Here is a 20,466-nt window from a genome sequence, read left to right on the forward strand (position 1 = left end):
TGGCAGCTGGCACCCTCGTGCAACGCGGTGAGTTTCCCCGAGGCCATCTGCAGTAGTGAGGCAGGGAAAATTCCCTGGTTTCTTTCGCCAGCACCTCAATCCCTCCGTAGTGCCTCCATCTCTGCATAGCATCTCCGTCTCCCATCGACTGAGCCCAGCTAGAGCCCAGCGGACACGGGAACCTAGGAGGGCAGCCTCCCAGAAGGAGCTCTCCTGTATGAATTTTCTATGCTGGCGTAACAGGTTACCACAGGCTTAGAGGCTGAAAGCAACACCTGTTTATTATTTCAGACCCTTCCTGGGCCAGAGTCCAGGCATGGGTCAGGAGGGGCCTCTCCTCAGGGCTGCACATGTTGAAATCAAGGCGTTAGCAGGGCTGTGGTCTTATGCGAGGCTGTGGTCGCCTTCCACATCGGTTCAGGCTGTTGGCAGAAGTGGCTTCCTTGTGGCTGTGGGACTGAGTTTTCTTGCTGGCTGTGGAGGTTTGAGAGGCTCCTAGAGATGACACTCAGGTCCCAGACACCCAGCCCTCTCACAGCAGGGTGGCTTTCTTCTTATGCCAGCAGGAGATTCTCCTTCGGTTCGCTAAGGCGGAGTCTTATACGACATGAGCTACTCAGGAGCGTGAGTATCTCATTATTTTCATAAATCCTTCCTGCATTCAGGGGGAAGAGATTATGCACAGTATATACCAATAAGTGGAGATTTGGGGGACATCCTAGAATTCTGTTACCACAGCCTCGAAGTACTGAAGACAGCGGAGGAGAGGAGGGGGGAAAATTGATGGGGGCCGCTAGACCCGGGGCCAGTACAAATGCAAAATCAAAGCAACTCTCTTTCCCTTCGGCTTGCATATCCTTAGCAAGGCTCCTTAATTGCTTGCTTTTGATGGCAGTGATAGCAGACCCTGTGACTTCTCCAATCATTCGTAGGTCATAACACACCAAGTCAATTTGGTGGTGAGAATGTCTCCTTGCTTGGAAGAATCTATACTTTAAAAAAGTTGATCGAAGTCGATGCTTCTTTCCCTCCCAGTTCGGGCCCCGTGGCGTCCAGACGCTGTCGTCAGGGGAGGTGGCGTGGTTACTTTCTCCTCTGAGTCCTTACTTTGCTCTTCCCATTCTGCCAAGTGCAGGTTCTAACACCCTCCCCATTGGAGCAGGAGGGAGGAGGGAGCTCAAAGTCCGGGCGGAGGCAGGCAGGAAGTTGTTGTTTGGCCGGGCCATTGGAGGTTGGCTTCACGCTTTCCTGGGTGGCAGGCGGGGGTGGGGCGCCTTCTGGAGGTTCTTTGCCGGAGTCTTCAGCGCTGTCTCACCTGCAGGCCCCCTAATGCAGGAGACTGAATCTCTCTTCCCTCTGGGCTCTGACGGCTCTCTCCTTACCCTCTGTCCGTCTGACTTCACCTCCCGTCCCTTTCCACTGAAATCGCTTCATCTGCTCTGTGGTCATCCGAGGCCAGATGAAGACGGTCGGTTGTCAGCTCCCCCCCACCCCCATGTCCCTCTTCTAGTCCGCAAGAGGCGCCGGTGGGTCCTTTTGCTCTGACAGACGGGATCCCACAGGCAGGGTGACGCCCGGCTCAGCCTTCCTTCCTAGCTGGCTTTCCACACTTTAGGAGTTAGATGCCAGTCCACGGAGCCCACCACTTCGTGGGGACTGTGGGGTCCCGATCAGGCCTCCTGAGGCTCGAAGTGCAGGATACAGTCTCTCCGTATCCTGGTGGTGAAGTGGGGCTCAAAGCACCTTCATAACTTCCTTTCACACCTTTTTATTCCTTAGATGTGAGTAGAGGCTTAAGAATCATGTAATACTTTTTTTTTTTTTTTTTTTTTTTTTTGATGTTCTCCTTTGAGAAAACTTGCATCTTGGCCGGGAACCTGACTTAGGAATATTACCTAATTAACTTGATGCTTCAGTGGAAACTTTATTTTTTTCCCGATAGAGAATCTTAAAATCAAAAGTATTCCCTGATTGTATAGATTAGACATACCCATGTTTCTAAAGAAACTGATTTTCCAGCCTCCATTTTTTTTTCTCCCATATTGAGACTCAACTGTTGTGAGAAGCTGTCCCAGATACGCTCCTGGGAAGATCCTCTGATTTTTAGACTAGAATCCAACACCACACTCGATAGCTTTCAGACCTATGCAGTCATTCCAATAAACTTAATAACTTGGACAAGTGTCTGCGAGCATTATAAATCATGTCGCATCAGCAAGCTGTCATAAGCCACTTCAGCTGACTTACAGCCCAGGAGGAAGTGGAATCCGCGCCTCGTCCCTGTAGCGTTCTTATGATGCCGCTGGTGTTTCGAAAATTTCTCGTGTCGCAGCCTTGAAACATCCATCTTGACTAATGGCAAAGTCACACCCAGGGGGTTTTTCAAAAGACACAAATTTGTCCTTATCTTCTGAGTATGTCCGAGAATGTTTCCGTGCAGTGTCTTCTGGAATGCTGTTTTTCTTTGACGTTGTTTATCCGTGTATAGACGGTAGTCCCTTTATGATTTCCCTTCTTCCTGTTTTGCTGATAAAACGGCATAGAGAGACATTGTCCATGCTCTAGATTATGAAGAAAATACCAGATTCGTTTTGGGGAAGACAAACAAGTTGTTCACAGACGAAACAAAAAGCACACCAAAATATACAGTAAACCATACTTCGAAAGCGTGTGTCTGACGATAAACTGTTTCTTAACATAGGCACACATCCTTCTTTCCAAACTGGTTTTCTGCCATTGTCTTATACATCTCTTGTCACACACAGTTTCAGATTTTCCCCAAATATCCATTTTATGTCAGATGGCCCAAATTCTCAAACATGTCTCTCTCCTTTGTTGCCGGATAGCCAAGGCCTCATTCCGACATCCGCCTCTTATCTGTAGGAAGAGCCGGTGCTCGATTCCTTGTAATCCCCTAACACAGAGCACAGAGGTTGGCAGGCTCTAGTCTTGTGGCTCAAATCCAACCTGTCACCTGTTTTTATCAATAAAGTTTTATTGGAACACAGCCCCCTCATTTGTTTAGGTATTATCTATGGCTGCTTTCCTGCTACTATGGTAGAGTTGAGTAGTTGCAACAGAGACCATATGGCCTACAAAGCCTAAACATTTATTATCTGACCCTTGATGGGGAAAAGTTTGCTGACCTCCGGCCTGAGACACTTACATATGTATAATAGGGCCCCTCTTGGACTGAAATTGTTTGCTTAGTTACCAGTCTGCCCGCCCACATCATCGTAGTCTTAGCCCTTCAAGGTACAGACCAACAGGGATGACGATGATATCCTCACACGCTTACTGTGAGGATTGAATGAGACATTGCGCAAGTGCTTCGGATAGCGCCGGAAATGTTAGCCGTGAGGAATCTTAGTGTCCCCTACGCCATTCCAGGGCCCCACGCCACCAGAGTGCCTGAAGTCTCGTGCACTCTCCGTAAGGTTTCTTGTAATTTGTCAAAGGAGTAAATGAAGAGAAAAAGACTTCAATATTCCTGGAAGATTAAAGTAGTGGAAAACACCCAAAGTCGTAGACAAATTCCACGCACAAAGCAGAAGTTTAACGCAGCGTACTTGAAAGAGGAGCAATAAAGCAAAGACAAAGTCTTCATAAAAGAAAGAAGAAGGAAAATCTAGAAACTTTTGTGAAATAATGGAAATTCTCCTCAAGTTACAAGGTTAGTTCAAAAAGCGTGTAAGGAGATGTTGCGGGGAAGCTTGTCCTCCATCACCCTCTCCCGTCCCGGTGTGTTTGACAGGAAGGAACCTGCGACATGACCTTCGCCTGTTGCACATGCTAAGAGGGGAGCCTCTGTAAGTCTTTATGTACCATGACTTAAGTTAACTGAACATGTACCCAGAAGAAATATGTTCATCCTGGCCCCGAGTGGGGCTAGATCCTCTGGTTCGTGTTTATCCGGAGCCTCAACTAGCCATCTCTTTCGTGAGCCAGAGTCTTCCTAGGCTCTTTTCAATCCCGCAGCCTCTAAAGCAGAAACCGAAGCCACAGCACTCTAGCTCTGTCACTGCTAAGGGGACCTGTGCTAATTTGTCATAATTAGAAGATCTTTGAAGGTCTTTGCCAGTTTTTATCAAAGCGTAAAAAAACAATTATTACAATTAATGCAATATACCATATGTTACTCTTCCAGAAAAGCTATTTCAGGATAGGTCTGCCAGCTCTCCCTTTCAGAGTTAGAAACCTAATCATTTAACTCTGTCCAGAATTCCAGGTTTTGCAGATAAAACCGCAGACAGCATCCTCAGAGGGATCCACTCCATCATACACTCATTGGGCTGTCGGAGGTCTCAGGTTCACTGACCCTTGTCACCTCCATTGTGAAAAAGCCTCGTGTGTCCGGGCAAGGGGCTGGAAGAATCAAGCCTCTGAAAGCATTTTCAGACAGTTGTTTCTGCAGAGGGAGCCCACAGCCTGCAGAGGGAGCTCACCCACCCCCACCCCCAACAACCCTTCCCATTAACACAACACTGATGCCTGAAGATGCAGTCTACCAACATCGCTCTCCACAACCAGGAAATGTGGGGAAAAACACCCTAGTTGGCATATGCTGTCACCCAAGCCAAGGGAAATAGAAGAATGCTTGCCAGAGGGATCCAGGCTGAACAGGAAAGAAAGGAGGCGTCAGAAACATGCCTCCTGGTTTACATCAGGTGTTTTTTAAAACATAAAATAAAAGTCAACGTCTAAGATCAAAGTTTAGCTATCAAAGGTAGCTAAACAAGTTAAAATGTAAAACAACTACTTGTTATTGTTGTCCCTTTGGAAGAAAAAATAAAAAACACCTGATTTCTGTCTTCATCTTCTTCTCTTTTTAAATAGATGATTTAGGTTTCTTGGGAACTGGGAAGCGTGGTGCCAACCAAATGGCTGGAAAACTCATGCTTTGCTTCTCACCAGTCTCCCTCTTTGCTCTGAAAGAAATCTGGCTGCATGGCTGCTAAGCGTGTAGCGGAGAGAGAAACAGGACAGCCTTTTCCCAGCGAACACAGGATTCACAAAGACAGTGCGAAGCAAACCGGCTTTCCTCCCTTCACACGTTTGGTGGAAGCTGCCATTTCTCAGATCTGGCACCTCTTTTCTTTCCAATAACCAAGAAATTGTTCTATAAGATACTCGTACACGTGTAAAGTACTATCTACATGTGTTTTTAATGGCTAAATGTTTCTGTATTTTTCTGATCCCAATGCTTTGGCTTATACAATAACTCTGTTTTATGAAGACTCTCGCAGCCCTTGGGTTTATGAGTGATTGCTGGGAAAACAAAACAAAACAAAACAAAACTTAGTTTCTTTGACCTCTGGAACCTTCAGCATTCGTTTTGTAGGAGACAGACTCTCTCCTCCTTTCCTACCTTCAGATGAAGCCAAGGGACTGGGACGAGGACATATGTCTGAGACGCAAGGACAGTGTCTCCTTCATAGTCGAAAGGGCTATGGAGGGGTGAGAGTTACACTTACAGGTGCTGGAAACTTCCCATTTTTCTCAAGTCACATGAAGTGGCATCATGCTCTCGCTCATCTGGCAGGGGAAATAGAGATCACTTTTCCTTGTCAGCTTCCTAAAACATTATTTACCTGACAACGTTTTGACCATCTATTTATTGTCACACTTTGTATTTGTTATCAGGCTCTTGTTTACAAGTGAAGATATATATTTGAAAACGGCTATCAAGATGTTGCATTCAAGTCAAGAGATATTTGCAGATTTTACACAAGATTGAGTTTCACGCATACCAGCTTACGTGCAAATGAAATATAATTTGCAAAGTAAATTAAATCATGTTGCTAGATACAAAAATAACCAATAGAGAGGTCATCATTGTTATCTTAAGTTTATGCCCAGCCCTTATATATCACTTTGGACCATGAGCCTTAAAGTGAGATTTTAGTGGCAACTAAGACTCAAGTGAATGGGATTCAAAAGTGTGTCCTGGACATGCCTGTTTTGTCATAGACACTCCAATTACTCACTCAAAAGAGTGGACTCTGGACCAGTGGCATGCACATGGCCTGTGAGCAGCCTCCGAGTCGCTGTGCCCAACCTCTTTAGCCCTATGAGATGCCTCTGGGCCGTAAGCTGTCCAATGACATGAGATGGCCTCATATGGAGGACTCTGCCCAAAATTACTCTAGTAATGAATTAAGCAAAGATAACTAGGTCTCTCCAGAATCAGAGAGCATATGAAGGAATGGTCGGTTAAGACCCAGAACACTGAGCCCACACACTCACGGAGTCACAAGAATAAGAAGGGATGCTCAAGAGAGGCCGTCGACACTGGAAAATCAAGACAGTCCTTGAGGGCATCTTACTTGCTGATGGTTTTGCCCTGCCCCATGCATGTTTTCAGGACACACACCCTTTCGCTTCAGTCGTGAAGTGAGCCTCTATTCCTTCTTGCGGAATAATCCCGGTACTTATAGATACCACTACTATAGACTCCCATAAATAGCCTCATTTAGTCCTTGCAACAAATATCGTTATACTTACGTGTCTATTCTGATTATTCTTAAATTTCTCAGAAATGTACTCTTAAACTTTTCTAGAACAAAGATGCCCACTTTTCATTTCCACTCGGTGCCGTGTAGACTTCATTTCTAAGAATAGAGTATTTCTGCCAGACCAGCATTCTCAAACGATTAAGTGGTTCTCCAGAGAATGTCGTACATGCCACCTAGAGAACCAGGTGACCCGGCGGTATCTCTGGTTAGACTGGTGAGAAACAGCTGATATCTGTTTGTTTGAGTCCGTTCCTTTAATTTAGGTGGGTATATCTATATATCTATATCTATCTATATGTGTATATATATATATATATATATATATATATATCTATATCTATATCTATATCGTTGGAGAAAATACAAATAGATTATAAAGGTTATATGAAAAAGAACCATCAGGGAGCATGTGATGTGTTTCAGTCATGTAGAATAAACGGGCATGATTGAAAATGGGACTGGTTTTGGACGATGTTGATCCCCAATCCCTATGAGTTGTTTATAGAAAATAAGGGAAAGTTACGAGGCAGTTCTCACCTTTATCCTGAGGTCAACTGGTACCGAGATGTGTCAGGGGAACTTGGAGTGGAACAGGGACAAGAAATACATGTGTATGGAACGGCGTCAAGTCACATGCTTCGCTCATTTACTTATCAAACATTTATGGAAGTCCAGGCTACTTTCAGGTGCTGAGGATAGAGCAGTGATGAGGGCAAAGTCCCTGCCAGAGTGTCCCAAAGTGTGACCTACGAAGTTCTAGTCCACAGAGGGTCCATAGTAGACAAAAAAGAAAGAGTCCTTTAATTTTAAATCTTGGAAAACACCTGGTCGAATGAAAGTAAGTAGCTTTGCTAATAGCAGGTCTTCACAGCCGCATTAGTTTGCTAGATCTGGTACCACCGAAATTTGTTGTCTGGAGTCCAGAAGTCCAAGATCAAGGTGTTGGCAGGATTGGTTCCTCTGAGGACTCCCTCTTTGGCTTGTAGACGGCCGTCTCTCCCGGTGTCTTCATGTGAGCGTCTGCGTCCGAATCTCTCTTTATACGACTACTAGTTATGTTGGATTAGAGCTCACCCCCAGTGACCTCATGTTACCTTAATTACCTCTGTGAAGGTCCGATCTCCAAACTAAGTCACATTCTGATGTACTGGGAGTTAGGATTTAAAATATAAAAAAAAAATCGTGAGGGGGAGGGCGGGGATGGGGTGGAGAAACGATTCAATAACAATAGCTTTGTGAACCTCGGTCTTCCAAAATTGTAAATCAGACCATGTCTGTTCCATTTCACAGCCTGTGCTAAGGCCCCTTTAATGAAAGAGCGAACCCCGAACCCCAACGTACCCGACGTAAACTATGGAGTTCAGTTAATAATAACATATCGATATTGGTTCATCAGTTGTAAGCAACGCGCCACAATAATGCAAGGTGCTAATAACAGGTGGAACCGTGCGGCGGGCATTGAGGTGTATAGGAGGAACTCTGTATTTTCTGCTCTGTTTTCCTGTACTCCTAAAACTGCTCTTAGGGAAAAAAAAAGTCTCTTGGTTCTTTTAAAAGGACAAATTTTATATAAACCACAAAAAGAGACCCTTCAATTACCGGAGACATTACGTTACCAGAGACCTCGGGAAGAGGTCCCCTCTCTGCCTCCCTGACCTCTGCCGCCCCTAGTGCCGCTCTGTTCCGGCCACACTGACCTTCCTTCTGGTTCTCGAGCATGGCGGTCTTGTGACCTTGTGGGGTCTTTTGCTAGAATCCATAGCCCGGATTCTTTTTATCTCCCCCCAGAGTTTCCCTGTCTCAGCTTGCGTATCACTTCCTCAGAGAAGTCCTCCCTGATTACGGCACTGCAGGTAGCCCACAGGATCCTGTGCCACCCCCCCACCCCCACCCCTGCTTTCATTTCTTCACAGAATTCCTCGTTGCTTGGCATGTTTTGTCTCTGTGCCTGTATCTGCTTCTTCCTTTTCTGCTCCCTGGTTCTTGTTCTTCCTGAGTCCTCCCCGACCATTCATCACCATTTCCTCGGAGACCTCCTGGTCTCAGCCGCCATCTGCCCTGAGCTCCTGCAGCAGCCTCCTAACCGGTTATCAATATGATACAAATGAAGACGGGTGGCAGTCCTTGAAGATGATTCCAACAATTTGGTCCTCTCAGTCCAGTCTGGATTTAATTTCATACGTGAGGATTTCCCCACCCCCACTTTTTTCTCTTGAACAGCATAGCTGTAAACACTAGGAAAAGAGATGAACGCCCTTTTTCCCATAAGGATCTTTGTTTAGCGGTTCAGGTTTCACGTCTTGGAAGTGATTGGGTCACCACCTGAGTCGATCTCAGCTGGTATATTCGAGATAGGTGAGCCTGAGAACAGTGAAAATTTACGAAGCAATTTAGAAAAATATAGATTTAAAAACATTGAGTGCTCCTGGTAGATTTTGGAGCGCAGGTGTACTTTCTTCTGTTTGGAAAGAACTGCAAAGAGACTGTCCAACCCTGACATTAGCTGATGCAGGCCAACTGCTCCTCAATTACCTCAAAGGAAATGGGCTTTAATGGGTGTTTTAACAGATACGAGAGGGAGGGGCAGGGATTTTATGCCTCCTTTTTGGGAGCAAATGACTCCTATTTCTCAAAAACTATCACTGGGGTGAGTGAGTTAATGGTTTCATTTTGTTTCTTACCGTTTTATTTTATCTTTGTGTGTGTATTTTGTTTCGTTTTTTGCAAACAACAGAAACAAACTCAAACCAATTAAAGAGCAAAGAAGGGGGGATTGATGACAGGGTCAGAGGGGTGTCTTGTGGAAACAATGGGCAGAAAGAGCAGTGTGTCCAGGGTCACTGTCCCCGGCCAGCTGCACGCTCTGTGAGCCACCTGCCTTTCCTTCCCTGTGCCTCGAGGCGAGCATCCATCACCCTCCGTCCATTGCCAGAGCATGTGAAAGTTATGTCCTGCAGCCAGGGGAGGCCATCGTGGCCTCTTGGTCCCAATCCAGGTTCTGGGGAGAAGTCACCCGAGCGGCACAGCATCCGTCTCTGGTCCAATGTCTGTCACCAAAGGGAAAGGGGACAGAGACTCACGGTACAAACTCACCTGTTCCTCCCCCGTGCTCTGTACATCGCGGAGGAGAGTGAGGGATGGGGAAGGGAGGAAATCCTCAGAGAAGGGGAAACCCCTTGGGGGCTGGACTAATACTCCCCAGGTCTCCAACGGAGTCCGGGTACTGGTCATTCAGTCATTGAAGGTTTAATGAGCCGCCACTGCAGAAGGGCAGACTGGGGGGCACTGAGAATAATCCCTGCCCTCTAGAAGCCGGGAATCAAAATAGGCATGTGTGGAAACTGTCAGAAAATGTGCGTTTTCATATAAAATAGTCATTGAGTACCTTCCATTTGCAAGATACTGCCCAATGCTAGGGAGTGAGGGTGCTAGGTATTAGCCCAAGTTCTAAATCAATTGAGAAATAATATGAAGCAAACGGAGGCCAAAGTGCCACCTTCGTTACATAAAGGCTCGGTTAGGGCCCGTGGTTTTTACCTGCAGGCAAATCGGCTTCCTTTGCCAAAGCCCAGAGTTAGGCAGAGGCTGCTGGGGCCAGCATCTAAAATGGTTTTCCAAATTCCATTTATTGAACACCAACTACATGCCAGGCACTACTCTAGATATGGAGATATCGCAGTGAACAAAATGAAATTCCTGCCCTTATGAACTCGACTTTCTAGTGGGGGAAATAGACCAAAAAAAAAAAAAAAGGTCGTGATATATACATGTGTATGAGTTTGCCAGCGCGGCCATTGCAAGTACTGTGGATCGGGTGGCCTCACCACAGAAACCTGCCGTCTTGCAGCTCCGGGGACTGGCGTCGGCAATTGGGATGTCAGCGGGGTCGGTTCCTTCTGAGGACAGCCGGGGAAGGGTTCGTTTCAAACCCCCCTCCTTGGCTTGTAGACGATCGTCTTCTCCCTGGGTCTTTTTCCCTGGGTCTTCCCTCTGTGCATGTCCGAGTCCTCATCTCCTCCTCTGAGGACACCGGTCACATTGGATCAGGACCCACCCATGTGGCTTCATTTGCTCTTAGTTACCTCTTTAAAGGTCCTATCTCTAAATATGGTCCCCTTCTGAGGTGGAAATTGAAAGGAAGCTGTTTTCACTGGGTTCCTTGCCCCTTACTTCCTTTGCTCCTTCATCACTAGGAAAAATTATGCAAAGCAAACAAGCAAACAGCCCTCAAACCGAAGGCCCTTCCTTCCCAAGCGACCATCTCATACACTTTATCCAGTTCTCATAGCCGAGATCAGCTTTGCTGCCATCTCGCCGAAGCCCACGATTTTTTGTCAGTGAGAAAAATCCTGTGATTCTCCATTTTCACGAATAGTTACCCCCAAAAGAGTTTGCCAACTTCAGTCTTGTACATTTTATTTACGTCAGTGTACAGACACTCCAATCATCCCATGACACTGAGCTCTTGATTGCAGCTAAATTGCACACAAAGACTTCAAATCCCTTTAAAATATGCCCTCTGCCTAAAGAGGCCACTTCAGTGCTGAGAACGCAGTTTAGATGGAACTCTCTCCTACTTTAAATTTAAAAAAAAAAAAAAAAAAAGTTATACAAATGGATCGTTAAAATAATTGCATTTGCAGTTAAAAAATTAAATCCCTAATGATTCCAAAATTAATGATCAGGAAACAAAAGGGGGAGTGTGTTAAGTGGATGACAGCAAAAATGAATCTCCGGGCCAACAAAACAGGGAAGGTTTTAATTTGGACTTGCCCCTCTCACAGCTCTCGGTTCACGGCACACATCCATCAAGCTCATGATGAAAGGGAAGACCCACGGTTCATCACCGACTAAGGGTATCACTAGATTTTGAGTTGGTCAAAGGACGTGGCTGGCACCCGTATGGAGAATCTTTGCCCTTCCTCTCATTCCTCCCTGTTCCTTATTTCCAACGGCACTGATAAATACCGTAATTGTCCTTTCAAAGGGATTCCAGGTCTTTAGATAGGCTCACGTCGCTTCAAAATCTTCCCCTGACCGTGACGAGATTTAAACACGAAGCTTCGATGCGTTCGCTCCACATCTAAAACTTGAGTTAGTCTAAGGAAGCTGGTTTGGAAAACCCGCAAGGAGAGAAAATCAGCAAGTCGATCTTCTTTCTCCTTCAGACACCCCTTTACTGGCTTAAACCACCTACGTTTATTCTTGCATTTTTATCTCCCTGGCTCCATTCCCCTTTGTCTCCTGAAGGGGAATTTCTTCTTCCCCTTTTGTATTCTGTACCATTGATCGCTTTGTGAGAGCAATTTGCTTTTTCTCTTTTTTTTTTTTTTTTTTTTTTGGTAGAAAAAGCATTACCTTTTGAATGGTTCCTGGTCCAGGTGTTAATGTACCCAATATAGGGATAGCATTGCCCCCCACGGAACCCATTTCGAGTTCATTTGCTTTGCACAATACTTATTGCTATATTTGCATGCAGATCTATGAGGAGCCGAAAATCATTAAAGCTTGTCCTGTACCACAGGCTCCGAAATCTTCAGAAAATCCATGGGCTGTCTCAGAAGTTCTGGGTGCTTTCTCCATGCATGTGCTTGTCTGTATTTTAGAGATTGTGTGTAAACATCCAACGACACACTACAGGCTAAACTAGAGTTACGAGAGTCGAAATAAAGACTCTTATTGTAAGTAAATGAAAGGAGGAAAGTGATTTTTACATTTACGGTAAGTAGAACAGTGCTTGCAATTCACAGGGATGCACGTAATTGTTCATTCTTTTTTTTTATATGGGTAGTTTATGGTTTTTATTGTTATCAAATAGGTGTGTAATCACTTTCCGTTTTCAAATTTGGAGATTTAAGTGTGACTCGGTTCACTTTCTACTCGCTCAGGGTTGTGTTTTTATAATGGAGTATTGATAGTTTTATATCTAACTATTCATGGGTCAAAATATTGTAGACATAACTTGAGAACAAATCTGCCAAATGGTTTAACTTTTTTTTGTTTCCAGTCACATTTGGCAGATCTATTCAAATTAGATTCTAAAAGGCAGCAGAAATGTGAAATTTATTTACATTTGTTTTTACTGAGCTTTGTCCCTCCAATGAGACCATTTACTGCACTTTGATTTTTATCTGAAAATGAGTTTCGCCTCTTCCGGTTTAAACTCTACTCTCTGCTTTTTTATTTCATTCATTCTGCCCTTGCTGATCGTGTATTTTCTCGGAGTGGTATTTGTTTCTTATTCACATGTTGGCTTTCTCTGAAGGAATTTTAGGACCTACGAGGGTTGGTAAGCTGAATTAGATTCGGGCTACTTCAGTTCCTCCTTGCGGAAACTTTCTTCATTTTCCGTAAAGCTGGCTGGCTGTCTTTGACTATTAGCCATGATATTGTTTCATAGCCTTGACTTGATAAACTGTTCTTGGAATTTTGTGATAGAAGAACTTCTCTTTTGCCTGAAAGACTGATAGGTTTTCTTTTAGTACGTCGTGACATAAATGTAATTCATAGTGTTTCCCTTTTTGCCTTGGCTGTTGGGGAACACAGATGTATTTTATTTTCTATGTGATAGCTGCAATCCTCGACATAGTGCTTCTGCTGCAAATCTTTCTCGCCTGTCCTTAGCTTTCAGTCACGCGTCTCTAGTTCTTTTACAGGAACTACCCAAATGTCTTTTTTTTTGTTGTTTTTTGGTCAGAAACTTCAACTCCTTCTTCGGAAATTGGTGAAGTGTAAAAGAATTAATATATATGATCATTCTGTATTTTAGGGAAAAAATTGTTTTGTTTTGTTTTTGTTTTCGTTTCTTGATAGCAAATAGGGTATAGGCAGAATACTTTACCACAAATCTTGAAGAAATGAGGGGCAGACATCACAAGCGATCCACTGGGGCATGTGGTTTAGGTGGTTCATATGGCCATCCTCTCGGGCAAAAGTCCCTGGGGGAATTCATGCCCCCCTCGGTAATCACTGGCAAATCTCTGCGCCCCACCATACATGTGGTGTAAGACGTTTTGAAAATGCAGCGGCTAAACAAATCTAGTAGTATCTTTAAACTGTTGGAACTGCTAAGTATCAATGAGTCTGCAAGCATCCTTTCCTGTGAACTTATGTGAGGTGTGACATCCAAGGCCCTAATTCATTTTGAACTCCATCTCTCGTACAGGTTATTTCTCAGTTCTCATCTTTACTACTTTATGAGGAATTAATGCCCATCTGATTCTTAGGCTAACATTTTTGGCAGTTTAAGGAGTTTTCAGTCCAGGCTTGTTTACTACATTTAGATCGCTTACATCTTAGAAAGTTCTTTTGAAAACAATGTCGTTTATTCCAAGTTCAGCATTTCAAATCAACAAACATGTATTTAGCTCCTAGTAAATATGTCTTTGGTGCCTGCGGGTGGGAATGAGGGTGGGGTGGAGGGCCAAAGATGAAAAGACCAGGTGTCCCTCTAGGACAGGAGACAGGCCGAGGGCCTCTGACAAGGCAGAAGAAGACAGGTGCTCATGAGGAATGGAACACGCCATGTTTGAGAAGCACAGAGAAGATGCAGTGGGAGGGGGAGGGGACGCCGGTGGCAGGGAGCTCTGGGACGGAGGGTGGAAGCAGGTGGCTTTGGAGTGGGGCCTTGAAAGAGAGATAAGCGTCAAGAATGGGAATAGGAGAGCAGAGAGGAAGGAGGTGGGTCGAAAGGGTAGAGGGGAGGCAGGACCAAAATGTCACAATGCAGTTTCAGGCACGACTAATTGATAGCAGGAGAACGGAGTAAATAGGTGATCATTTATCGAGATTAAGGCTGGGAGGTTAAAGAGGACTCGTGGCAGCTTATGGGGAGCCTGGCATTCCACGCCTACGTAATTGCACTTCCTGGTCATACGGCCAATGAGGAAGTTACCATCTCTGGCACACTCTGAGCAGGGGCTGAGGGGGGAGGACTTACGTGCCGTGAATGAGACGGTTTGGAGACGGAAGGGCCTGGAGGAAGAGGAAATGGACGGCAAAGTCCGGTTCTCTTCTTGCGTGTTTTAAATCAAACCGAACTGAATTGAACACATTAATGAGAAGATAAGAGAAGCGACTTATCCAGAGAATTCATTCTAACTAGTGCGGTCAAACAGGAGATAACTCAGATTAGGGACTTCTCAGGTTGTTCTGAATTTTAGAGGAGACATTAATTATGTAGTTTAGACCTAATGCAAGCTTTTCTCTGAGAACCACACTTCTCCTCAAATTCCTTCTAATTAGCTCCTTTTTTCCTCTCTCTTTTCTGTTCAAGGCCATTTAAAAAAAAAGAAAAAAGAAAAAAAAAGACCATATGGATGCCACCCTCAGTCCTGGGTGAAATGAGCAAAGAGGGCCAATCAGTGGTCTGTGTAATTTTAGAACAAATGTTCATATGTTCAGGGATGCCAAAATCCTGTTCTGGGGCTTTAGACAAAGAGAAACCATCACGAGTAGCCCATCTCTGGCTCTCATTATCTGGCTATTAAACCCTTCTGCCCACACCCATAAACAAATAAATCCTTAAGAGGAAACGTAAAAGACATCTCATATGTATCTATAAATAGCTAGACTCGGGAATAGATCCACATTTGGGAATATACACACAAATATAAATACAAGACGGCAACTGTTGGACAATGGAAAGGTTCAGGTACTCTTCTAACTTAGCCAATCATTTTAAATTTTCTTTCATGAAAACTTACCAAACAGTCACAAGAGCAGCCACTGGTAATAAAATGAACAATTTGGTTTTTTTTTATTCCTGTGCCTGTGAAGTTGCTGGCTTGCCGGAATGGTCCAAACAAGACAGCAGCAGGCGATAGATAACAGGCTAAAACACCCCGAATGATTAGCGTATGTGGAGCGGGTCACACTCGGCATCTTCCCGTCTGCTCGTGAGCATTAGAAACACCTAAGTGAAGCCATAGAGCCGTGGCGGATAGTGACAAGGGGAAGGGTGACCACTTATACCTTGGGCCACAAAACCCTCATCTAAGTGGGACCAACCTTGCTGACTTTTTCCACTTCCCAAGGCCAAAGACAATTAAATTGTGAATGGTTACAACTATTTTCAATGAGAAACACTGAAGTAAGTGTACAATTACTTATACTGAACACACATCTACCTACAGCTGGTTATTTATTTATTTTTTTTGCCCCCACCTTATGACCAATCTAACTACCTCTACAATTTATTTTTAGGATTATGGTTTCCAATTATATCTAATTGTACATAGTTTAAGACTATTCCTAAGAGTACGCCTACACTGGGGAAAAGCCATGTGTCTGTTCACCTACAGAATCCCAAGGGAAACAAGATTTATTCACAGGGCACATTGCTCATATTTGAAGATGCGTTTCCGGGAGTTACGCCCCCGGAGGAGTGGGTCTGCGAGCGCCTTCACTTAGCGACCAGGCCTCCTCCAGCCTAGTTGCTCTTAGAGCCAGGGTCTAGCATTTTAGCCGGCACAGTCTGGCTCTCTGTAACATCTCCTCTCAGAATGCACGATGCTTCAGATTTTTAAGACAAACCCTCAGGCAAAACGATAAGACCGCCACGATTCTTACCCATCCCTTCCCAGCCCCTCCATCTGTACAGCTTCTCAGCTGGGTCCCCACGATATATCTTTTGCTTGAAAGTTCCCTTTCATGTAATGGCAACTGTTTTTATTTTCGTGGATTCACTCATCTCCTTCATCTGTCTCAGTTATCGTGAGCATACAGCGGTTCCTCCCCCACCCCCGTTTTCCGCAGGGGATGTGTGCCGAGACCCCCGGTGTATTCCTGAAATCGTGGATGGTACCGAGCCCTCTATATCCTATGTTTTTTCCTGTACGCACATGCCTATGATAAAATTTAATTTATAAGGTCGGCCCAGTAAGAGATTAACAACCGAGGCACTGGGACATAGCGCTCGGCCGCTGTACGCGTTACTTGAACACAAGTACTGCAACTCCTAGACAGTGCATCCGATAACCAAGATGGCCGTAAAGTGGCCAATGGGCAGGAGAGTGTGCAGCGTGGACGTGATGGACAAGGATATGATTCACATGTCGGGTGGGACAGAGCAGGTCGGCGTGAGATTTCGTTGTGCTGCCCAGAATGGCAAGCAATTTAAAATTTAATGAAGTGTTTATTTCTGGAATCTTCCCTTTAATATTTTCAGACCATGGCTGACCTCAGATAACAAACTACAGAAAGGGAAACCCCAGTTGAGGGGGCCCATGTCATCTCCATACTATGGATTAGCATCGCAAGAACTCGAGACCGACTTGAAGCCATGTACTGTAAGAGTCTTGCGTGCTATACTAGTCACCATCCCCATCTGGCTCTTTGATGTTTTTCTGACAACAGACCTGCCAAGCGAGTTTTCCAGCTCGCTGTCTTCTGCGGAGAACCTCGTGTTAAAAACGCCCCCACGAGTGTGGCCGTGACTTAGTCCCCTTCGGAGCGACTGCTTCTCTGGCCACCTGTACGAGGAGCCCTCTCTGCTGTGTTTGGTTCTTTGGAAGTTGTTGTCCCCGGGAACAGTTCTTGAATAACCACTTCAGAGATTTTTTTAAATATGCGTGCAACCTGTTGACTTGGGGGACTTTCCAGAGGACAGAAAGCAAGTTCTGATGCTTCTTATTAGGTTCTAACTCCGAAAACTGTGTCTGTCAAACTGCAGTGAATTGAAATGACCTCACTATGAAACACTCTTTTTTTCTCCGGAGAAGGGTAAAGTGATCCTTGTTTTGAGTTTTGTCTGGCTGTTTTATATTATAGAAGAGTGTATGTAGGCAACTCTTGTGGAGAACTTTTATATTCTCTCTAGTTTTGTCTACCTCTACAATATTGTCCATTTGGTGCCGTTTGTCTTAAGTTTGACCCTTTAGCGTTAACTTCCCTTACTAAGCCTGTGTTCTGCCATCCAGCTTATAAACATGGACGCTACTCAGTACACAATATGCTAGGATGAATGTTGACATTTCCTGGGCTCTCCTTATGCGTCGAGTGTCACTGGAATGATATGCCTTAACTCACTCTTCACAACAACCCTGTGATTTAGTTATTGGTTTGATTCTCATTTTCTAAAGAGGGAAATTAAGTCTCAAGGAGATAAAGTAACTTCCATAGCAACTAAACAGGGAAGGTAGGACTCAAATGAAGACCTATCTGATTCCAAAGCTTCAGGTTATGATTCCATAACTCTAAAACAGATCGCTTCTGGCTGGGAATCTGAAATCCTTCAGTCAGAGGGAGTGCTGATTCTGAAATACATTTTGTAGACCCAGAAATTAAAGAAAAATGGCTGATCCACTCCCATTTCTTTCTTTCTTTTTTTTTTTTTTCTTGGACTGTTTCTCTAGGTAGCCCTTGAGTTGGTTAATTTTTTTTTCTTGTTATAAGCAATGCTATTTCTGTTTAAGTGCTGCAGGATTTGGAAATCATCCTCATGACTAAATATTTGTTTGCCTAGGAAGAGCCCAGTGTAGGGCTATGCTGCCAACAAGTGCTCAGTGACAAATAATGGATGTCCATGCATGTCTGTGTGGGAGTCGTGTGCTCAGGATCTGCTCACTTCTCCAAAGAAACAGATCTGATGTAGGGAAGGTGAAAACCACAGGACCGTCACCCAGCCGGCTTTCTGTATTTGACTTTATCATTCAAGGGTCCCAAAGGCCCAGGTGCAAATGGAATGACGTTTTCCTGAGGAATGGTTGAGAAGGGCTGTGAAAATTCGATTTCGGGGTCTACTTCCAAAATTAATATCAAGTATGAGAGAGACTGAAGAGAATCAAATATTTTTTTTTAATCGACACATTTTCTATTATTATATACATATAAAGATGATGAGTAATATGCCATATCAGATGGTCTATTCAAACTGTCAGAATCAGGGCTGAAGCGTGAGTAACTTTCCAGAGAACCATCTGAGAAATTCGAGCAGCAGAACGTGGCAGTAATCAGCCATAAATGGATCCACTGTCCAGACAGTCCTGAACATCTTGGGGGAACAACAACAAAAAAAATGTCTTCCCAAGATACATGGTGGGACATATCTAGAGAAAAAGAAGGAGACCGAAAATTTAAACTTCACTTAAAAAATCAAATGTCCGTGCACTGCCCAGATTTGTGCACTCACCAGAAAGACTGGGGTCAGCCGTGGGCCCCGGGAGACGATGCCTCAGTGTGAGCAATGGCTACTGAGCACCTCCCCACGTCTCTGCAGAACTTTGTATTAGGGGCCTCACTTGTATCATCACACTTTGCTTTGGCATCAGAGAAAATGAAAAGAGGAAAGCCTCAATTGCTGGTACCCAGTGCCACAGGTCCTGGGCTGGGACAGGCAGACCTGAGGGATATCGTGGGCTCGGTTGCAGACCCGGCAATAAAGTGAATATTGCAATAGAGCGAGTCACACAGATTTCTTGGTTTCCCAGTGCATCTAACAGTTACGTTTGCGCTATAATGTTGTCTATGAAGTGTTCAATGGCATTGTGTCTAAAAAAGCAATGTACATACCTTAATGAAAAATACTTCACTGCTAAAACATGCTAAGCATCATCTGACCCGCAGCAAATCATAATTTCCTCGCTGGTGGTTGCCACGGGCCTTCAATTTGTACAAAACGTGATTTTTCTGCGAAGTGCAGTAAAACCAGGTATGCTGTACTGGCATCGATGGCCCCGACTCTGCCCCCAGCTCCATGTCCCAGTCTCATCATCTGCGAAGTAGCCAGGCAGAGACTAGCTTTCTAGGGTCCATTCCAGCTCTACCAGTTCATGCTCCCTTTGAGAGGTTTCACTCTGAGATGAGTGTCCTTCATTGGGGAAACTCCATGTATCTTGAAGTTTTATCGATGAGAACTTATTGACGCAATTCTACCTTTTAAAAAAGTCCCTTTTTACCCCTCACTGAACTCTCTTCAGTAATAATGAGATCTTATGAAGTGTGATAATTTGGTGTATGAGAGTTCAGTTCATTAAAACAGTACTCTCCATTGCTGGCACCGCGCTTTACTATTTCTTTCCCCAAAAGAGAGGTGACTTTTGAGAAGCAACGCAGGTACGTTGGGAAAATAGGTACTGTGGCCAGGGGAGAACTTATGACGTGTCTGCGGCTTAAGGGTATGTAAATAAGGTAGCTCATGTGAACAGAAATATTCTGCAATATAATTATGCCCAAGAGATAGATATACATGTATAAAGAATGCAAGAGAAGACTTGAGAAGCGGGATGGACCATTTCCCAGAAAGCAGAGGTGACGTGGAGACCTGGGCCAGGCTTCGTCCCACTGCCCAGAATCTTTCCTGAGCCAATTCTCCCAGCAAGGGTCTGAAGGAGCTGCTGACATTTCTCATAAAAGAATCAATGAATCTTTGTTTCTTCCAGCCTGCTCATTTGACCTTATTTAGTTTTGACACAGAGGCGAAGGAAAGACAGAATGAAACCAGTGGGTAGGATGGGGGTAGGCAGAAAGAACAGAGAAGGGGGCGTCCGAGCTGTGGAACCCACAGGCAAGACTGTCACCCAGGATGTTACCGTTTGCTGGCTGTCGTCTTATTTGTTCCTGCTGCTCATTTCACATTCTCGCCCTGATGTAATAAGTTGCCGTCTTCCCAGCCATCATCCCCTTATTGACAAGCAAATGTCACCCATGTTTGATTGACATCCATTGCTCCTGAATGCAAAAGTATGATTTACGAATCAATTCTGCTTGTTTATTATTTCAAGCCGTTCTTGTGTGTCTTATGTATGTGTTGGTGGGGTAACTTGCCTGATGTCTACTCTGGGGGCTTTGCAGTAATGTTATACACCCGGGCTGTTCCGTCTTCTGTTCTCCCACTGCAAATGGGGCTCTTCTTTCTTTCTCTCTCTCTCTCTCTCTCTTTTTTTTTTTTTTCTATTTTCCCCCAGCACACAGGCAGGAAATGTGCTATGGAGTTTATAGGACTCTTTACACA

At 44.6% G+C, this 20,466-nt stretch overlaps 1 protein-coding gene across 1 annotated transcript in view; it reads left to right on the forward strand.

Annotated features, from left to right (window-relative positions):
• Positions 1–20,466, forward strand: part of RSU1 (Ras suppressor protein 1) — a 223,794-nt gene that overhangs the window by 185,101 nt on the left and 18,227 nt on the right. The window lies entirely within an intron of this gene.

The sequence above is a fragment of the Rousettus aegyptiacus genome, unplaced genomic scaffold (assembly GCF_014176215.1).
Source record: "Rousettus aegyptiacus isolate mRouAeg1 unplaced genomic scaffold, mRouAeg1.p scaffold_m13_p_10, whole genome shotgun sequence".
NCBI classification, from domain to species: Eukaryota; Metazoa; Chordata; class Mammalia; order Chiroptera; family Pteropodidae; genus Rousettus; species Rousettus aegyptiacus.